At 45.0% G+C, this 21,784-nt stretch overlaps 1 long non-coding RNA gene across 1 annotated transcript in view; it reads right to left on the reverse strand.

Moving 5' to 3' along the window:
* Window positions 1-8,350: 8,350 nt before the first annotated feature.
* The window catches only part of LOC133234236 (uncharacterized), a 79,793-nt gene continuing 66,359 nt past the window's right edge, over window positions 8,351-21,784 (reverse strand). The window contains exon 3 of the long non-coding RNA XR_009732070.1: window positions 8,351-8,585. This is a non-coding gene — a long non-coding RNA (uncharacterized LOC133234236). The remainder of the gene's footprint in view (window positions 8,586-21,784) is intronic.

Raw genomic sequence — 21,784 nt, forward strand, 5'->3', positions numbered from 1 at the left:
ACAGAGGAGCCTGGCGTGCTGCAGACTACAGGGTCACAAAGAGTCGGACAGGACGGAGTGACTGAACAACTGAATCTCAAGGTGACAGTTGAGTTAATATGGCCTAAAAGTGTAGAAAATTGTAACTCCATCCAAGTTATGCACTTCCGTAAGAGAATTAGGTATGAACAAATAGTAACTGAACTGATCACAATTAGAGATAACCCTATTGTACATAAGGAGTGTTTTATATTAACATTTGTATTTCATACTTTTATAGATATGAGAGTATTTAAATTTTCTGTCGCATTCCTTTATGGCCTTAAATCAGCAAAGCCCAGGCTTCTGCCATGACAGGAACCAAATGTTATTTTCTAAAGAAAAGAGCTGCGAGATCAGGGAAGTGTCAGGCAATTCATCAGGGATAAGGAGGATGGGATGCCGAGACAAGCCCTTGATGCTTTAGGGCATATTAGATACTTAACCCTTTCCGTAAAATAGAAAGGCTTTTTTTTTTTTTTAATGGAGAAAACATCACTGAAGTCAGGCTTTCCCTTCAGTTTAAAGAGCATTTGGAGTCCTAACTTACAATTTAACAACTAGAGCTAGAACAGGTCTTTAGAGCTAATAATCTGACACTGCATCTTCCTTTGCAGATGAGCATGAGTGACAGGTAGCCCTATGTGTGAGCGCTGTGCTTATGAGTGCTGTGCTTAGTCATTCAGTCACGTCCGACTCTTTGTGACCCTATGGACTGGGGCCCGCCTGGCTCCTCTGTGCATGGAATTCTCCGCAAGAATACTGGAGTGGGTTGCCATTTCCTCCTCCAGGGGAATCTTCCCGAACCAGGGATAGAACCCGTGTCTCCTGCTTGACAGGTGGGTTCTTTACCACTGAGCCACTTGGGAAGCCCAGGGGGCCCTGAAACCTGGTTAGTGGCAGAGCCAGGACACTTGCCAGGCTCCCAGGTCCCTCCTCCCGCCGTGGAGCCACCACCTGGAGCCTTCCACATTTGTGCATACTTCGAAACTAAACAAAGTAGTGCCTCTAATTCACAAGGTTTCTACTAGAGACCATCATAATTAACTTTACTGTGGGCCCCAATCCTGAAATAAAATATAGATGGGACATGTTATTATGCTTGATCTAAAATTAATGCTCTTGAATCTAGAAAAAATGGTACAGATGAACCTATTTCCAAGGCAAGAATAGAGAAGCAGGTAAATTGGGCATGTGGACACGGGGCAGGGGTGAGGAGAACGGGAGAGTGGGAAGGCCTGGGAGACTGGGATAGACAAATATGCACTGCCATGTGTAAAATAGCTAGCTAGTGAGAAGCTGCTATAAAGCACAAGAAGCTCAGCTCAGTGGTATGTGATGACCTAGAGGGGTGGGATAGAGGGTAGAATGAGAGAGAGGTCCAAGAGGGAGGGGATATATGTACACAATGGTTGATTTCCTTCATTACATAGCAGAAACTAACACAGCATTATAAAACAATTATCACTGTTGCTTAGTCACTAAGTCGTGTCTGATTCTTTATGACCCCATGGACTGCAGCATCCCCGGCTTCCCTGTCCCTCACCAACTCCCGGAGCTTACTCAAACTCATGTCCATTGAGTCGGTGATGCCATCCAACCATCTCATCCTCTGTTATCCCCTTCTCCTCCTGCCCTCAATCTTTCCCAGCATCAGGGTCTTTTCCAAGGAGTCAGCTCTTTATATCAGGTGGCCAACATACTGGAGCTTCAGCTTCAGTATCAGTCCTTCCCATGATCTCCTTGCTGTCCAAGGGATTCTCAAGAGTCTTCTCCAGCACCTCAGTTTGAAACCATTAACTCTTTGGCACTCACCCTTCTTTATGGTCCAACTCTCACATCTGTACATGACTACTGGTAAAACCATAGCTTTGAGTATACAGGCCTTTGTAAAGCATATTAAAACAATTTGTTGCTGGGTTCTGCCCCCAGAATTTCTGACTTAATGAATCTAAGGTAAGGCCCAAGGATTTGCATTTCCAGCCAGTTCTCAGGTAATGCTAACGCTGCTAGTCCAGAACAGAGATAGATGATGGAACATTCCGTGCATGCAAAAAAATCTTGGATTTTTCTCTAGATCTTCACCTGACAGTGTGTGGCTGAGGAGCAGCAGCATCAGTATTATCTGTGAGCTTGTTCTAAAGGTCTCAAGCCACCATTTCAGATCCGTTGAATCAGAGTCTTCAGTATAACAAGATCATATGTAATTTATAAGCATATAAATTTGATAGGCACTGCTCTGTGTAGCCCACTGATTCTCTAGCCTGGCCCTAAACTGAACCACCTGGGGAAGCTTTTCAAAAATACTTATGCCCAGGCCCTACCTCCAGAGACGTTGATGTAATTGATTTAGGATCCAACCTGGGCATGGGTAGAGTTTAAAAGCTCCCCAGAGGAACTTTCCTGTTGGTCCAGTGGTAAAGATCTTCCAACAAATGTCAGGGACACGGGTTGGATCTGTGATCCAGGAAGATCCCACATGCAGAGCAACTAAGCCCATGTACCGCAACTACTGAAGCCTGCGTGCCCTAGAGCCCATGCTCCACAACAAGAGAAGTCGCCCCAATGAAAAGCCCACACACAGCAACAAGAGAGCAGCCCCAGCGCTCTGCTACTAGAGAAAGACACAGAGCAGCCAAATAAACAAACGAAAAATTTTTAAAAAGCTCCAAAGGGTCTTCTGATGTGCAGCCATGGCTGTGAATCAACACACTGGCCATAACCCTCAGGTGGGAAAAGGGTTCCTTGTCAGGGCAGCTGTTGCAAATATTCAATGATGAAAATTTTAAAGAGCAGTCAAAAAGCTGCAAAGTCATCACTAACTGTCGAGAATATAACTGGGTCAGGTAGAGACAGGTTACCCCCTTTCATGGCCCCACAAATAGCCTCAATCTCTTTTTCACTCCTCTCTTCATTTTGCTCGGCTTCAACCTCCTCTTCTGTGTTACTTCCTCTTTCTTACTCCTTGAATGATATATATTAGTTAGCATAAAAAATACTTTCCCTGCGAGTATATCATTTCAGTATGCAAAGTGCCTTAACATATATAATCTTATTCAGTTCAATTCAGTCACTTAGTCATGTCCGGCTCTTTGTGATCCCATGGACTGCGGCATGCCAGACTTCCATGTCCATCACCAATTCCTGGAGCTTACTCAGACACATGTCCATTGAGTCAGTGAAGCCATCCAACCATCTCATCCTCTGTCATCCCCTTCTCTTCCCACCTTCAATCTTTCCCAGTATCAGGGTCTCTTCCAATGAGTCTGTTCTTCGCATCAGGTGGCCAAAGTATTGGAGTTTCAGCTTCAGCATTCCAATGAATATTCAGGACTGATTTCCTTTAGAATTGACGGGTTTGATCTCCTTGTAGTCCAAGGGACTCTCAAGAGTCTTCTCCAACACCACAGTTCAAAAGCATCAATTCTTCGGCACTCACCTTCCTTTATAAACTCTCACATCCATACATGACTACTAGAAAAACCATAGCTTTGACTAGACAGACCTTTGTCAGCAAAGTCATGTCCTGCTTTTTAATATGCTGTCTAAGTTGGTCATAGCTTTTCTTCCAAGGAGCAAGTGTCTTTTAATTTCATGGTTGCAGTCGCCATCTGCAGTGATTTTGGAGCCCAGAAAAATAAAGTCTGTCACTGTTTCCCCATCTATTTGCCATGAAGTGATGGGACCAGATGCCATGATCTTAGTTTTCTGAATGTTGAGCTTTAAGCCAACTTTTTCACTCTCTTTCACTTTCATCAGGGGGCTCTTTAGCTATTCTTCACTTTCTGCCATAAGAATGGTGTCATATGCATATCTGAGGTTATTGATATTTCTCCCAGCAATCTTGATTCCAGCTTGTGCTTCATCCAGGCTGGCATTTCGCATGATGTACTCTGCATATAAGTTAAATAATCAGGGTGACAATATACAGCCTTGACGTACTCCTTTCCTGATTTGGAACCAGTCTGTTGTTCCATGTCCAGCTCTAACTGTTGCTTCTTGACCTGCATCCAGATTTCTCAGGAGGCAGGTAAGGTGGTCTGGTATTCCCATCTCTTTAAGAATTTTCCAGAGTTTATTGTGATCCACACAGTCAAAGGCTTTGACATAGTCAATAAAGCAGAAGTAGATGCTTTTCTGGAACTCTCTTGCTTTTTTGATGATCCAGCGGATATTGGCAGTTTGATCTCTGGTTTCTCTGACTTTTCTAAATCCAACTTGAACATCTGGAAGTTCATGGTTTATGTACTGTTGAAGCCCGGGTTGGAGGATTTTGAGCATTACTTTGCTAGCATGTGAGATGAGTGCAATTGTGCAGTAGTTTGAACATTTGGCATTGCCTTTCTTTGGGACCAGAATGAAAATTGACCTTTTCCAGTCCTGTGGCCACTGCTGAGTTTTCCAAATTTGCTGGCATAGAGTGCAACATTTTAACATCAGGATTTGAAATAGCTCGACTGGAATTCCATCAACTCCACTAGCTTTGTTCATAGTGATGCTTCCTAAGACCCACTTGACTTGGCATTCCAGGATGTCTGGCTCTAGGTGAGTGATCACACCATCGTGGTTATCTGGGTCATGAATATCTTTTTTGTATAGTTCTTCTGTGTATTCTTGCCCCCTCTTCTTAATCTTATTAGATGATATGAAAAGGGGAGAGTTTTAAAGCTCTAGTTCTTAATAAAGTTATCTGGCCTTGATCTGTTATTTAAATAACTGGTGAATTGAATGGTTTGGATTTTACTCTCTCTAAAACAAAACCAATACCAACTACTAATTGAAATGCTCTGTGTTTGCAGGTGGCTCATGACTGACAGCACCACCCCCCGCCCCCCACCCACCACCATACCTTAGAACTTGACACTAAACAGAGGAGTGAATCTCTCACCTTATTTCATGGGACACGTCTACACAGCATGTACTCTGAGTGCACACTTAGCGTGTGCATATTAGATTCTAGTACCTGGGACAGTTTGACCATTCCAAACGGCTTTGCCAACTTATAAAAGCCATTAGCTCTGAACTTCAAAAGCATTAGGCGAAGTGAAAGAAGCCAGACATAAAAGACCACCTATTGTATAATTCCACATGCACGAAATGCCTAGGAAAGGCAATCTATAGAGACAGAAGGTAAATTAGCAGTTACCTGGGTCTGGCAGGGGTGGGTACAGAAGTTACTGCAAATGGGCTTTTTTTGGTGGGGGGGATGAAATAGAAATGTTCTAAAATTAGATTACAGGTACAGTTGCACAATTCTATAAATATATCCCAAAGCACTGCATGTTGTTTAGTCGCCAGGCTCCTCTGTCCATGGGATTCTCCAGGCAAGAATACTGGAGTGGGTTGCCATTGCCTTCTCCAAGGGATCTTCCCGACCCAGGGATCAAATCCATGGCTTCTGCCACTCTCCCGCACTGCAGGCGGGTTTTTTACCCCTGAGCCACGGGGGAAACCCAACCACTGCATGGTCCTGGCAAAATGGATGAATTCCATGGTATGTAAATGATGCTTCAATAAAGCTACTTTTAAAAGATAACAGCAACAAAACATTAGCATTAAGTATTTCTTCACTTAAAAAAAAGTCTTTCCACCCTCATTCTCCTCTAATACTAATCATTGAAGAGGCCAGAGCAAAATGGTTTTAATACAGACTGACTTAAGAAAAAATAAACATTTACATCAGCCATGGTTCGATAGCATTTTTATTTGCCTCTATTGGGTTTGGCAAGGCAAGAAAAGGAGGGAAAAGACAAAAAGGAGGAACGTTTAAAAAGAGGAGAAATAAAAGCTGTGTTACGTTGTTAAATACAGCTGCCTGAGGAAATTTCTGGTTGGCCAGGCGGAGCTGAGCTGTGGGAAAGGGTTAACCCCGCGGGGCTCCGACATCTGGCCGGAGTGAGGGCGTTGGCAGAGCCGGGTCCGCCCGTACCAGTCTGTACAGGGGAGCTGTCCCGCCCGCTGATTTATCATTCCCTAATGTCACGGGGATGGGATGTTGAAATTGCGGCTAGAATGTGAAATACGAAAAACACGAAGGTTATGATTTAGCGTCTGGGGAAGATCAGCGTTAGCCTTTGGAGAACAGCTTGTAAAGGGAGACGTCGTTGGCAATCGCCTGTGGTTTCAAGACTCCCGATACTCAAGGAAAGCAAGCTCGGGATTTGGGCGGCCAGAAGTGTTCTGTCAGAGCAGACAGAGGCAGAGATGGAATTTCGAGCAAAACCACCTCTGTGCCTCGCACGGAGATGGCACAAACTCGGCAGGAGGACCAAAGAGAATTTTTTAATTAAACAGAGCCCTGATGTTGAAGGATAAATAAAATGATGTGGGATGTAAACAGCTTAAATCTGTGATTCAAATGACACCTGCGAGAGTCTAGACCTGAGGTGCATCCTGATTTAATTTGTAGTCTCAGAGAAGATGAAGATGAGTAGGAGGAGGGGATCCCCAAATTTTGCTCATTAAAATAAATAATAGCTTTTATTTTTAGGAGGTGTTAAATAAGAGAACTGAGTGGGAAAATGTTTTTAACAGCTATCCAGGGAGGAAAAGGTAAGTTTGCAAAAAAAAAAAAAATACAGAACTGTGTATGTGCTTAGTCGCTCAGTTATGTCTGACTCTTTGGGACCCCATGGACCTAGCCTACCAAACTCCTTTTTCCAGGGAATCTTCCCCACCCAGGGATCAAACCCCAGTCTCCTGCATTGGCAGGCAGATTCTTTACCATCTGAGCCACAGGGAAGCCCAAATACAAAACTACATGTGTGTAAATCTTGAATCAAAAATACAGAGTCACTACTTTCTGTGATTTCTTTCTTCCCAACTTGGTTTTACATATTGTGTTGAAGGTGAGTTTTTTTTTTTTTTTTTTTTTTCCCCACATGTCAGCACATCCTGGTTTACAGGGGAAAATGCAGTTTCCACATTGTTTGTTGGTTATAGAAATGCACGTTGACAAGCATTCCCTCAATGCTTATGGTGTGTTTTAATTATTTCCTGTCATACCAAATGCATCTACAATATGGATTTTAAGAATTGGCCTCAAGACATGGGTGTGCTACATCGAAAGTTAAATAGGACAGCTTGACTACTGAATCTCAAATATTCATTCGTTCATTCATTTGTTCAATCATCCAGAAAAAGCACAGCTGCAGGCACTGTACAAAAACGGGCAAGTTGGACCCTGCCCTCAGAAAGTACCCAGTCTGCCAGTGGAATCCCTCGGAAATCTCAGTGTGTTGCGGGGGTGGGGGTGGGGGTACTGAATTCATTTAGCAACAATAGAGAGAAAAAAGTAAGTAACTATTTAAGGAGTTCTTTATCTGTCTGGCAATACTGGGACATAGCCTAGAAATCAGTATTTCAGATAACTGAGGATAATCACTCTTCAGAACCAACTAAAAATTATAAAAAGAATTTTTGTAGGAAGCACCCTGAAATATAAGGCTCACTCCCCTCACTCCCCTGCCTGCCTTGATCTCATTTGGTCAAGCTGACCCTAAATTAGAGCTACCTTTGCTCGGGGAGCCAGGAGGCTGGGAGCATCCTCTTTGTTAATTTTATATCACAGAGTTACTTTCATTGCGGTGTGACTTGGGGCAGACTTGTTAACCTCTCTGATTGTGCTTCTCTCTCTGTAAAAGGAGGGGTGGATGTCCCTAGATGCTCTTCAAAGGCTGTTTCTAGTTCTGGTGTCTTGTCCTTTATTTTGTGCTATTACAGCCAAGTCCTGGGTGACTTTGCAGTGGCAAGCAGTGTGCCCCTGTGGAAAACACCCCTAGGACATGATGATCTGAGATTCTTGACAGGCCCAGACTGTGCTCATTAGAAATGTATCCAAAGTCCCCAAAAAAAGACCCCGAGGGAGGCTCTGCCATGTTCTTTGGGGTTTCCAGGGCATGAATTGGACAGCCTATCCCTTGTGAACTTGCTAGGGTGTATAAATGAGCACGCTCTTTATCATTTTCCTTTTTCTTTTTTGGCTTGTTTTTTAATTAGTCATTGCCTAGAAGATTGAGGTTGCTTTTTTTCTCTTTTGGCTGCACTGCACAGTATGTGGGATCTCAGTTTCCCGACCAGAGATCGAACCTTTGTCTCCTGTATTGAAAGCACAAAGTCTTAACCACTAAATCAGGCTGCCAGTGAAGTCCTGAGGTTGCTTCAAATCTTACCTCTAGATTAGAGTATAACTTTACATTCACACACCTACCAATTGTGCTACTGTTTCTAAGGCTGAGGGAAACTTTCCCTGGCATGCCTACCCAAATGTCTAGAACACAGGCACAAAACACATCATACTTTGCATCAATCAAAGTTCATTTTATCCCTAAAACTGGTATCAAGGCATTCAGCAAGGCTTTGCTAAGACTAATGCCTGTTCTGTTGCTGGAAACAGAGTCAAAAAAGCCTGTCCCAGGCAGGGTGAGGTGGCCAGGATAGGAAGCTTGGCTGGGAGAATGTTAGACGTGAGCCCTGCACAGACTGCTGGCCACAGGACACTCCTCCTGGATTTGTATGCTTTTCCTTAGATAAAGACCTAAAAATGTAGATGAAGTTCCACCGTTCTCCTATGAAAACAAAAAAGAAAAGTGTTGGTATTGCTGCAGTTCATGCCTTCTTGAGATATTTTACAGTTAAAGGTCTGCTATTGGGACTTCCCTGGTGGTCCAGTGGTTGAGACTCAATGCTCCCAGTGCAGGGGTCCCAGGTTAGATCCTTGGTTGGGGAACTAGATCCCACATGCCACGCAACAACAACAACAAAAAAGGCTGCTATTGTTTTCCTATCATAAATGTAACCCATGCCTATTATGTGTGTGGGTGCGTGCACTAAGTAGCTTCAGTCGTGTCCGACTCTTTGCAACTTTATGGACTGTAGCCCACCGGGCTCCTCTGTCCATGGGATTCTCCAGGCAAGAATACTGGAGTGGGTTGCCATGCCCTCCTCTAGGGGATTTTCCCAACCCAGGGATCCAACCCTTGTTTCTTGCGTCTCCTGCATTGGCAGGTGGGGTTCTTTACTAGCGCCATCTGGGAAGCCCCACGCTTATTATAGAAAACTAAAAAAAAAAAAAAACACAAACAAAACAAAAAAGTAGAAAGAAAGAAAACAAATCAGCATGAGTTGCCTTACTTTAGAGACAACCACTGGCAACATTTTGGCCTATTTCCTTAAAGTTTATAGTCAACAAATAGTTATTGAGACCCTGTGCCTGGCACTGTGCTGAGTGCTAAGCATGGGACAAGAATGGCCCATTCATCCTCACAGAACTCACAGCCTACGGAGAGAGACCCTGTGAGTATGATGACCCAGAAGTATACACTGGAGGGGCTTGACCTCGGCACTCTTCCTCAGTCAGACTCTGGGTTTAGGAAAGGGTTTCTAGAGGAAGAGACATTTGAGACCTGGAGAGTCAAAGGGAGGTGTCCAGGCAAGGGGAGGGATGGTGATGGGAGGAAGGCATGAGTGAAATGTGGGTTCAGGATAGCTGGAGGGCAGAGGGCAGGGGCCTCGGGGAGGAGGGGTGATAAGAGATGCTGCTGGGGAGGCAAGCCAGGCCCTGCCAGGCTGGGTGTATTTATCAGCCCAGTCGTTATTATCCTGTAGCTACAACACTGAGTCCTGCTTCTTTTTCTTTTTTCTTATTTTTGTTTTTAGATCTCATGCTATAGCATTATCATGTTTCACATAAACTATTTTAATGGATACATAATACTCCCCCACTGGATGAGGCATCATTCGCGTTTTTTTTTGTTTGTTTGTTTTTAAAGAAAGCTGGTGTTTGTTTGCTTCACATTCCACTCCCTTTGTAGCTCTCCAAGGTCTCCAGATAATGACAAACTGGGAAGTTCTGAGCAGGATAGATGCATTAATGTTCTTTTACTCTAAATCAGAATTTGAACCACCCACCACCTGTGTTGACTCCTAGTACCAGCTGTTTAGATTCCTTCCAGAAGTGGAATCAACATAGCTTTTATTCCCTCCTCTAAACAGCCCACTCCTACATCCAGAGAAAGATCAACCCACAGAACCAGTTTCTAGGCAGCACCAAGTCCCACCTTCCTCCGTCCCTTGGGTTCTGAGCATCCTCACCTCCTCTCCCTTCCTCTGATGAAATCAAAGCTCTAAATCGGTTGACAAAATATCAACCTTATATTAAAGAAAAAGCCTTAGAGAAAGAAAAAAGTGTCAATCAAAAATAATGTATGAAAAAACTCACTCCTTCATCTCTTTTAACCTCAAAAATACAACAAGCAGTCATTCATACATTTAGTCATTCACTTTTTCAAAAAGTATTGCTTTCTTGTTTGGCTGCCCTGTGTATAGAGGCTAAAACCTATGCAGCCACTGCCATGCAGACCTTACATTGAGAAAGAATCTGACATTCAATGAATATCAAGAAGCATTTTATGACCAACAGCAGTAGGTCATATAGGAAAACATATGTGAAGGAAAAAGCAGGAAAAATCATAGCAAATTTAAGAGAATGGAAGGAGGCAATATGTCCAGAACATGGGAACAGAGTCAGGGGAGGGTGTTAGATAGACAAAAGAGATTGTCTTCTTTCTACCTCTTTCTCTCTAACACAAGCATAGACTCTAATGGGAGATGGAGCATTTCTACCGATTTGGAAAACAACAGACTTGTCTTCAAACTGCGTAGACTTGGCATCAGGGTAGAGAAACAAGTCATGTCACCTTCAATTTGTTCCATTTCTTATTTCGTTTGGTTTTTGAGACCCTGAGGGTCAAAGGTTATGAAGGTAGCCCTCAGGGCACTTAAAATGCTAAAACCACACGTGAATGAAGTCGTGTTTATGTATATGCCCTTTATGGATAGCTCATTGATTTTCCTTCTGTTGAATGTTCTTGAAAAGTATCTTAAGATAGAATGTTTTCATGAGCCAGATGTTAATATTAATGCTACATCCAGCAGCCACAGTTTCTCAGAGAAGTAAGCTTGCCTTTAGACTCTATTATTGATTTATTCTGCCCAGTCGAATCAGTTGGAAATCTTTTGGTTACAAGTGATAGAAAGCCCCGCTCAAGTTGGCTTAAACAAAAAGGGAATTTATTGGCTGATGTTACTGGATAGTCCTGGCGTAGTGCTAAGTGTCAGGCACAACTTAATGTAGGGGCCAACCGATATTATTAGTACTCCACACAGCTCTGTTCTTCCAGAGTGTTGATTTTGTTCTCACACAGTATCTCCCCTTGGGCTCAGAAGGCAGCCGCTAAAGCTCAGCTTGAAATCCCACTGTGAAAAGGGAGCAGAAGGCCACCAGTGCCATCCCCAAGAGCTGGAAGCGAGGAAGGAGACCCACCCAAAGTTCAGAGGCTCAGAGTGGGGGAGGTGTGAGCCCCACAGAAGAAACTGGAGTTTTTTTAATAGGAGAAAGGTAAACAGATCTAAGAGCTTCACCACCCCCACCCCAAGTCACTATCAAAAAACCTAACTTTTGATAGGACCCATTTATGCTTGTCGATAGAAGAAAAACTCACAGAATGGAAGAGCTGGAAAGCAAACAAAGAAGTCATCTGGTTTGATCCTCTTTCCTTGGGTGGGATCAAATCCAGATCTTTCCAGACGGATGAAAATGCGTCAATGTTTCCAATGAAAGAACCGAGTCCTGGGCCTGGACATCTCATGATTCTCAACCTAAACACCGTTCCCTGTCACCCCTCCTCCACTCCATGCCCTCAACAGATGAAGAAATGGATTCCACGTTCATTTTCTCCAGTATAAATTCTGCTCTTTATGGCTTCTAAGGCTTCGAATTCCACCATAACATGTCAGATTCACATCATTTTATCATAATGTCATCCGGCTTCCTTCCGATTTTTTTCTTTCATCTTAATTCAGGTTTTGTGTCTTGAAAGCATTCCTGAATTTTATAGAGAGCATAAAGTGGATACTGCATAAAATGTATTTTTTGCAGTAAATATTTCTCAGAAGTGTGATCTTGCTCTCATACCTTGTGTAAGTTCCTGAACCTCTCAGAGCCTCCGTTTCCATGTTTATTAAAATGGGGGGTAGTGATAATAATAATATATATATTATTATGTGTGTGTGTATATATATATAAAATAATAAGCTTGATTTTTTTGGTAAGGATTAAAGCATTTAGAAGTTTGAATCTGGCATTTAGTGACTGTTCAATAAATGTTAGCTGCTGCTACTATTATTATATCATTATCCTTATTTTATGGCATCTCCTCCTCTTTGGGTATTTCATCCTTGTACAACCAGACTTTTTTTCTTCAGATCTGTTTCCTCATCGCCCACAAGACAAAAATCAAAACCGGACGTTCAAAGTTTCTCGATCCTCCTCCTGCCTGGCTTGGTTTTAATGCTGCTATTTGATTTGGTTTTCTCTTTGATCTTGTAACTGGGAACCATTCAGTGGCCCAGGGACCTAAGTAAATGGAGAGACAGCAGAGATCCTGGCATCTGGATTCTCCACGCAGGGCCCTGGATTGGTGCATAAACAGCTTTCCTCTCCTGCCAACCCTCTCCTTGGACCACAACCCTGGGCCCCGCTCCCAGAAGACCTCTGGGCCACCAGGGGCCGGGGCTGAATGACGCAGCCTTTGCACCGGACCTTCCAGCACAGCAGCCTTCACATTTGCCTGATGTGCCTCCAGGGGCTGCTGGCTGGACATCTGCTCTTTCAAACGTACCCTCCCCCCACCTCCTCCCACTCTTCCAAGCCTCTGGCCTAGTGCAGCTTCTAAACCTCAAGCCCCAGCCCTGGTCTCCTCTCCTTCCCTCCAACTTTTACCCTTTCCAATTAGAAGACGTTCATGGTGTCCAGGATCTTTTCTACTCCTCCCACAAGGTTTTGCTACTTTCTCGGGCATCTGAGTGATAGCTTTCTTTCATCTTGTACCATTTATTCTCAGTCAGATAGAAATTTCTTAAAGTTTGCTGGCATTTGCTTGGCACCCTGGCACAGCTTCTAGCATGAATGCAGACTTCATCCATTTTTACGAGTTGTAAAGAAGGGCCTTGTTACCCTAAAAGCTAAGTGTCCCATTTTTTTGCTTGTTCAACCTTTTTCTAAAAATTAATTTATTTGTTTTTCACTGTGCTGGGTCTGTTTCGGCACACAGGCTTTCTCTAGCTGTGGCAATGTCAGGGGAGGGTGCTACTCTCTAATTGCGGTGCACAGGTTTCTCATCGCAGAGACTTCTCTTGTGAAGCAAAGGCTCTAGAGCGTGTGGGCTTCAGTAGTTGTGGCACACAGGCTTAGTCATGCCTCGGCATGTGGGATCTTCCTGGACCAGGGATCAAACCCATGGCCCCTGCATTGGCAGGTGGATTCCCAACCACTGCGCCACTGGGGAAACCCTATTCAACCTTCCTTAAGTGAAGAATTTCAGCTGCGAAACACAACCTCTGTTCCTGTTTGTAGTGGTGAGAGGGCAATAGCGAACTTTTTTTTTTGCAAAATGTTCCCGTCCTGGAGCCTCAGTAAAGTCCTGCTTCTAAGCACACCCAGGGGGAATGGGGAAGTAGTGATGCACAGAACTGTCCCAGGGAAAAGAGCCCCAGGGATGACATGGGAGTGCTTTCTCCCAAGGACACAGAGTCCCAGCAAGTCAGGCCTTCTGAAGAGGGTGGCTTTAAGTGCTCTGACTTGCCTGCCCTGTGGGCCCCTGCCTGATTAGCCACAAGTGTACTATGAGAGACTGAAAGGGAAATTCACGGACAGAGAGGATGTCATGTGTATGTTGTTGTTTTTGTTTAGGCTCTAAGTAGCGTCCGACTCTTTTGCAACCCTATGGACTATAGCCCACCAGGCTCCTCTGTCCATGAGATTTCCTAGGCAAGAATACTAGAGTGGGTTACCATTTCTTTCTCCAGGGGATCTTCCGGGACAGGGGATTGAACCCATGTCTCCTGCATTGGCAGGCGGATTCTTTACCGCTGAGCCACCTGAGAAGCCCCATCATGTATATGACCACTGCTAAAAACGAGCGCCAGAATCTCCTAGTCAGGATTCTCCTCAGCCATCCCTTGTCACAACGGTGGAGCCTGGCCGGGTGAACTGACTTGACCATCTTCCTGTGTGCACGCCCGTGGCTGGCTTGTGGGAGTATGTCCTTGCAGGGCTTCTTATGATTCCTCCTCGGCCTGAATGAGGATGCCCACTGTCACCTAACCAGGATTGCAGGCAAAGTTCCTGTCCCGTGCAGACAACTTGCAGCTTCCTTGGGAGGGCTGAGGGTGTTGGAAATGGCCCTCCCCAAACATTTTCATCTTTTATTTTTTCCCACGATGCCCATCTGGCCAATCGGCATTCCATACACTCTGAGGTCCAGAGGCTTGCAGGATAAGGTTCTAGGGAGCCCCACGGCAAGGATGGAGCCACACAGCATCACTTTGAGCTCATCACTTTGGCTTAGACTCAAAGCTGGCTGGGACCACTGAGCACACCTCACCTGCTGTCAGGCAGGCACTGGGGGCGAGGAATGCTGGCTTTTGACATGCAGGAACTTCCAGAGGACAAGGGTGAAGCCTTGGCCCCTTTGCCAAGTAACTGGGTGGCCCTGCGTGGTTTTATTTCACTCTCCCAGTCACAGTCTCCTCAAGAGTAAAGTGGGGACTGGACAAAACAATTTCTACAGTTCTTGATGGCTCTAACATTCTGAGATAGTACGATGAAAATAAACTCAAGCGATTACCTAAAAGTTTCCCAGTTCTAAGAGGAAATGGGGACAGTTGGAACCACTGGAAGGCCTCTGTCTCCTGCTAGGGCCATAGCACAATGCCTGGAAGTGATATCAAACAAACCCTTCTCTCACCTCTGGGGGCGCCGAAAGAGTGAGCAGCTTGCTTATGGCACTGGGCAAGGCCACAGGGCTTGACGTCAGCATGGAGTCCTGGGTGCCGCTACCTATACTGACAGGAAAGGCGAGGCTTACTTAAATTCAGGGACCACTCCTCACCTGCCACTGTGTGTGAGGTACCCTACGGAGGACACTGAGAGGCAGAAAATACAGTGTCCACCCTGAAGGAGATTTCGAGCTCATCTGACTTTCTTTAGTTACTCAACACACCTCCTCTTCCTTGTTTACTTCCAGGTCTTTGCATATGTTGCACTGTCGACCCCAAACACTCTCTTTATCCCTCTGTTGCTAGGACTGCCGTCTGTAGCAATGCAGACTGCATACTGCATAATTCTAGATCTGAGTACACAGATCTGAACTGTGCCCAGAAATGTGCAGTGCACAGCCTGTACAACTGTACAGCGTGGCTTTGACTGCCATCTCACCCATTTCTCCTACTGTGAGTAACTCATAGTCATCTCAGTTTTCAGCTTAGATCATTACCTTTCCTTCTTTCTGTCCCTCTTCCTTTCCTCTCACCTTCCCTTCCTTTCTTCCCGTCTCTCACAATTGTTAAGCAGCTACTATGTGTCAGGACCTGTGCTAGAATTTGGGTATAAAGCTGAGTATATTTGGGAACAAAACAGACAGGGTCCCTGTCCTTGTGGAACTTAGATTCTTGTGAAGTATTTTGGGCTTCCCTTGTGTGGATCAGCTGGTAAAGAATCTGTCTGCAATGCGGGAGACCTGGGTTCTATCCCTGGGTTGGGAAGATACCCTGGAGAAGGAAAAGACTACCCACTCCAGTATTCTGGCCTAGAGAATTCTGTGGACTGTATAGTCCATGGGGTCACCAAGAGTCAGACACGACTTAGCGACTTTCACTTTCTTTCTTTCCTCCAGGAAGCCTTTCCCAACTGCATCCATAATTGCCTCCGGTGCCTGCTGATTGATGAAGGGCTCTAACTTGGGGACCTTTGGCTCTAGAACACAGTGCTTCAGGTCCGGAGAGAATCTGAGAAGGACAAGTGGAGTTAAAGAGACTAACCTGAAGCCCTGAACCCGCCTGAGCTGGAGCTCCTTCCCTTCCAGCTTCCGGTCCCTGGGAACACCCTAGGGCATCTGTGAAGCTCATTAGTGAAGCAGCGATTAATATGAAGCCCAGAGCATGGCTTTTCCCTGCCAGGGAGGCCACAAAGTTCCAGAACATCCCAGGGAGGAATGGAGCACCACCCAGGCCTGCCTCCCAGGGCTGCAAAACAATCCCTAATGAGTCCTCTCCGGGGGAGGGTGAAGTCACCTGCCAGAAGGCAGCTAAGCCTCAGGTGTTCTCCAGGAGGCTTAAAATAGCCGGGTTCCCTCCACAAACACCTTCCAACACTGTTTGGGATGGTGGATGCCAGGAAGCTAATGAATCTGAGCTTAGTGAATTAATTGTTGATGAAATAATGTGAATAGTGTGCTTCCTGTTCATCAGTCTCTACAGAAATTAATTAGCCCCGCTTGGCAGCAAGCAGGATCAAATTTTCAACTTAATTTATGAATTTGGCCAAACCGTCTATGGGAAGCCTTGCCTGGAGGACCTTCTGTGGCAGCTTCGTGTCCAGACAGGCCTTGCCTTTCATAGAAGACGTGACTGCTTTAAGAGAGTCCCAACAAGAGGAGAGGGCAGTGGGGGAGGGAAGAGGTTTGATTGGGAAACTCCAAGCTGACCCCCACTTCTCCAGTCCTGTCTTCCTGCCTCAGCCCTCCCCGAGGACCCTGCATCTGAGGAAGGTCTGTTAGCTGAATTGAGGGGGTGATGACTCAGAGCAACGGGGCTAACTTTTCAGGCACGGTCTGACTTCACATTTAATTATTCCGTGCTGTGTGTGCTAGCTCAAATTGCAGAATGACGTGAAAGAAAAATAAATCTAATGAGAAGTGTATTTGGGGGACTATTTTTAAACAGGGAGCAGAGAAATTCTTGGGCCTGGCAAGATCAGTTTGAGCAATTGGCTGGCATGAAGCATGAATTAGAGCCTGTGTGCCCAGGAGTTGGGCACAGAACTGCTGGCTATTGGGTTTTCGGTCAGCTTTTGTCACTGTGGGAGTCAGGCACTCTCACTGCAGCCAGTGTGAACAGGAATCCCCACCAGGTTTTCCCCGCTGAGCACTAGAATCTGATGTAAACCTATGAACAGAGTGACTTGAGTGTTGCCAGTCTCTGCAACATTTCTGAGAGTGAGTGAATAAGTGAGGATCTGTGTGTGTACATGCTTTTTTATGTTGCTAAAACTCCAGTTTTCTCATGGAAAAGCCCACGAACCACTGACATAAACAGGAGCAGAGATGATAATGGGATGCGTTGCAATCTATTTTAACTGAACACTTCTGGCCAGCCTCAGGAGTCAGGAAGGGAAAAGAGGCCATGTGGTCATTTCTACTACCCAGACTTATTCAGTAATTCAAGCAGTAACTAAGCAGAACTGTTGTAGGCATTGGAGAGTCAGCAGGGAACCAGATAGACACCACCATGCTTCCAGGAAGCTTATTTTCTATTAGGAGAATAGACACAAGTTCTTGGCATCTGGTTTCTGATTCTGTTCAAATGTAGACTTGTTAACTTTTTATCACAGACCACTTTACTGAACTCTGAGTTCTATATTAGTTTCTGTTTTAAAAACAAAATACAGGACTCCCCTCATGGCTCAGTGGTAAAGAATCTGCCTGCCAATGCGGGAGACACGGGTTTGATCCCTGGGCCAGAAAGATTCCACATGCTGTGCAATAACCAAGACCATGCACCACAACTATTGAGCCTGTGCTTTAGAGCCTGGGAGTCAAAACTACTGAGCCCATGCGCTGCAACTACTGAAGCCTGTGCCCTAGAGCCTGTGCTCTGCAGCGAGAGAAGCCACTGCAATGAGAAGACCTCACACTTCAGTGAAGAGGAGCCCCCACTCAACACAGCTAGGGAAAAGCCTGTCCAGCAACAAAGACCCAGCACAGCCAAAAATAAATAAATAATTTGTTTTTAAAAAGCTCACTGCCTAGCAGATACATACATAGTCACCTCCTGCGCGTGCATGGTTCTTTAAATTCATATCTGTAATAGTGCCCTCAAATTGAGTCCAGAAATGTTTCAATCTTCTAAAGAGAGCCAGAATCAGCAACGGTTTTAGGACCTAGTAACCCTGGGTAGGAAGTGTGTTTGTCCATGGCATTGGCTGTTTTGAGGTGATCTTGGGTCCCTGGGAGGCAGCCCCTTGTAGGTTTGGGTTGACTGAGAATTAAATCAGATCAGGTTGTGTGGAAGGACTCACTAGTGCACTGAATCTGCTGCTATCATCAGGAAAAGCATGTTAAAGGGAGAATGTTGGAACCCAAGCAAGTGCCTACCTCCTCCCTGCAGGTGTTCGCAGCTGCAACCAGACTACCCTTCCCTTTAGAAATCTGTGATGTTATTACCAGCTCACTCCGTGACCTCAAGCTGTGTCTGCCCTTTGTTTACCTTTGTTCTCAAACTGCCAGGTATATAATTCCCTCTGGTAGCTTCCTGGGAGAAGGTAGATTGCATAAACAAAGGGGTGTGTAGGGACAGCTCTAGCCCGAAAGCTAGGCACAGCAGTCAGATGTGCTGGAGAACCCAAGCATGGTCTTCCTTCAGTCCAGCTCCACTGACAGTCATGGTTCCATAACAAATGTCCTTTGCTTTCTTCTCCTCAAGTCACCTGAACCACTATTCCCCCACCTTTTCAGACTGAATGATTCTCAGGCCCCACTCACACGCTAGTCCACCCCTCGAGGGCTGCCCCAATGGTGTTCTTTGGAGGGAACTTCTTCCTCTTTTCTAGTCTCTCACTGTTCTTAAAAGGCAGCTGTTTGTTTATGATCTTGCCTACAAATTTCAAAGTCCTCCAAGGAAAGCCTGTGCATTCTTAACAGGAATTGTTCATTGTAAACTGTCCCCGAGAGTCTTCACATCGAAGAGGGACTCAGTATGTGTCTGTTCTGTGTCTATTCTACCCTGGGAACGTTTGAGGACAAATTACTGTTTATAGGAAATGGTGCAATTTAATGAAAGAGGTCTTAATGTTAAGTCCAGTTGTGCTGAACATTCAAAATTTTTTCTTTACTGAGAGCAAATAAACAGAGTGATCCTCCTTGGCGTCCCACCACCCAGAAATGTGATTTAGTGAGATCTCCACCTACCCCCTCCTCCCTCATTCTTCCTGTGGTTTTTATGTTGCTCTGCCAGAGATAACAGAGACCAGGAGGTTGGCACCGAGAGCCAGAAGACCAGGGTTCAAATCCAGGCTGTGCCTCTTACTAGCTGAGGGATGCTGCAAGAGCTATTTAATTTGCCTCAGCTTCAATTTGCTCAGCTGTGAACTGGAAATAAAAATACCTGTCTTGGGACTTCCCTGGTGGTCCAGTGGTTAAGAATCTGCCTTCCAATGCAGGGGACACAAGTTGGATCCCTGGTCTGGGAACTAAGATCCCACATGCCTTGGAGCAACTAAGCCCCCGGAACACAACTAGAGAAACCCAAGGGCCGCAACGCAAGATCCCACGCGCCACAACTAAGACCTCAACGCAGCCAAATCCATAAAATATTTTTTTTAAATGCTCACCCTGTAGAGTTCACATAAATAAATAAAATCCGTCTTGCCTACCTCCAGGGTGGCTGTGAACGTTAAATGAGATGGTATAAGGTACCAGTGCTTTAAGATGGTTTAACCCAGTGTGTTCACTGTGTGCAAGTCACCAAGCCACACAGACATAACTGTGTGTGTCCATCATACTCCAGTAAAAGTACTTTATAAGGTAATACTTCATACAGACATTTCCAACTGCTATTAAACTATGTGCTGGTGAAAAAGATGAAAGAATGATTTAAGGTTGGTTGCAAGTCAGTCTTGAATAGATGTTGAGTTTATAAAGAAACTAGTCACTTCGGTTCACTGAGACAACTTCATATTTTGTTAATCAATACTTCATAATTCTCAATGTTTTCATTTTACCACAGTCAAATACAACAGAACCACCTTTTGGTAATCTGGAGACTTACATTTGAAGAAAAATTTAGGAGCTATCTATGAAAAAAAAAATATGATAGAAGGATGAGTTCTCTCACTCATGTACATTTTATCTGTAAAATAATAACTGGGATATGTGTGTATTAAGTCACTTCAGTCATGTCTCTTTGTGACCCCATGGACTGTAGCCCTCCAGGCCCCTCCAGGCTCCTCTGTCCATGGGATTCTCCAGGCAAGAATACTGGAGTGGCTTGTCATGCTCTCCTCCAGGGAATCTTCCTGACTCAGGGATCAAACCCAAGTCGCTTATGTCCCCTGCATTGGCAGGCAGGTTCTTTACCACTAGTAGCGCCACCTGGGAAGCCCAATAACTGGGATATGCTATGAGCTATTATAATTGTTTGCTTCCCACTCAATACTCAGTGCATTGTGGAGTGCCTGACCAACTGTCCCCATTTACTTAAGGACTAGGGGGTTTGTGGGACACAGGGCTTCTAGTGCTAAAACCAAGAATGTCCAGGAAAACCTGAGATGGTTGGTCATCCTCCCAGCACATGGAAGATGCTCTGATATTGGTGGAAGGAAGACAGGCAAGCAATACAGGAGCAATGCAGCATTGGTGGTACAGGGTGAGCGTAGCTGCCTTCAATTCAGGAATAAATTGTGGTACTACAAAGCTCTCCTTTCCTTTCAGCTTTCTAAAAATGTACCTTATGCGTGCATGCTGTAAATGTTTTAAGATTCATATTTAAAAGCCACTACTCTGCACTTTAAACATCATTACAGGATTAAATAGGATCAGCAGTAAAGAATCTGCCAGCAATGCAGGAGACAAAGGAGATGCAGGTTCAATCCCTGGGTCAGGAAGATCCCTGGAGGAGGAAATGGCAACCCACTCCAGTATTCTTGCCATAAAAATCACATGGACAGAGGAGCCTGGTGGGCTACAATTCATAGGGTCGCAAAAAGTCAGACATGACTGAAGCAGCAAAGCCCACACACACATACAGTGGTTAATGTTTGGCATTACATTGCTCAGACCTCAGGCAAATGTAAAGATGTGGCAGCTACACCATCAGACACAATGGTCCTAATTCTTTCCTCCTGACTGCAGGATTTCATTCTAAAAAAGAACCATGGAAATTTTACTGTTGCCTTTATCATCGGACAGTTAAATTCCAAATACAGGATTAAGGGTAGGTGTTGTTCTCCTGGCCAAAGACTTGTAGGGCTGGAAGAGACCTCAGCTATACCTCCAACCCCTTCTATGGGAAAGTCAGACCAGAAAAAAGTTGGCAGCAGAGCCAGTCTAGGACTGTCTTCCTGGTTTTCTGTGCACCTCACTTCCCACATTGATTTTTGCTTTTTTTTTAATCAGCGTATAGTTGCTTTGGAGCTTCCCTGGTGGCTCAGATGGTAAAGAATCCACTTGCAATGCAGGAGACCACAGCTCGATCCCTGGGTCGGGAAGATCCCCTGGAGGAGGGAATGGCTATCCACTCCAGTATTCTTGCCTGGAGAATCTCATGGACAGAGGAGCCTGGTGGGCTACAGCCCATGGGGGTCTCAAAGAGGCAGACACGATTGAGCAACTAAGCATGCACACACGCATAGCTGCTTTACAGTGTTGTTGGTTTCTGCCATACAACAACAGGAATCAGCTATATGTATACATATATCCCCTCTCTCTTGAACCTCCCTCCCTCCCCCGTCCCCCATCCCACCCCTTCCTTCTACTTTCCCGCTCTTGGCCTCCTTGCCTTCATCCTATGGCAGTTTTAAGCAAATTACAAAATCAGATTAGAGAGTTTCCTGTGCTTCCAGGGCATGTGCACCTACCTCCAGCCCAAACCTGACTGCTCATCTGACTCTGCCCCCAAAAAATATATATTTAATTTTCTTAATAAGAAGGAG

The sequence above is a fragment of the Bos javanicus genome, chromosome 21, assembly GCF_032452875.1.
Source record: "Bos javanicus breed banteng chromosome 21, ARS-OSU_banteng_1.0, whole genome shotgun sequence".
NCBI classification, from domain to species: domain Eukaryota; kingdom Metazoa; phylum Chordata; class Mammalia; order Artiodactyla; family Bovidae; genus Bos; species Bos javanicus.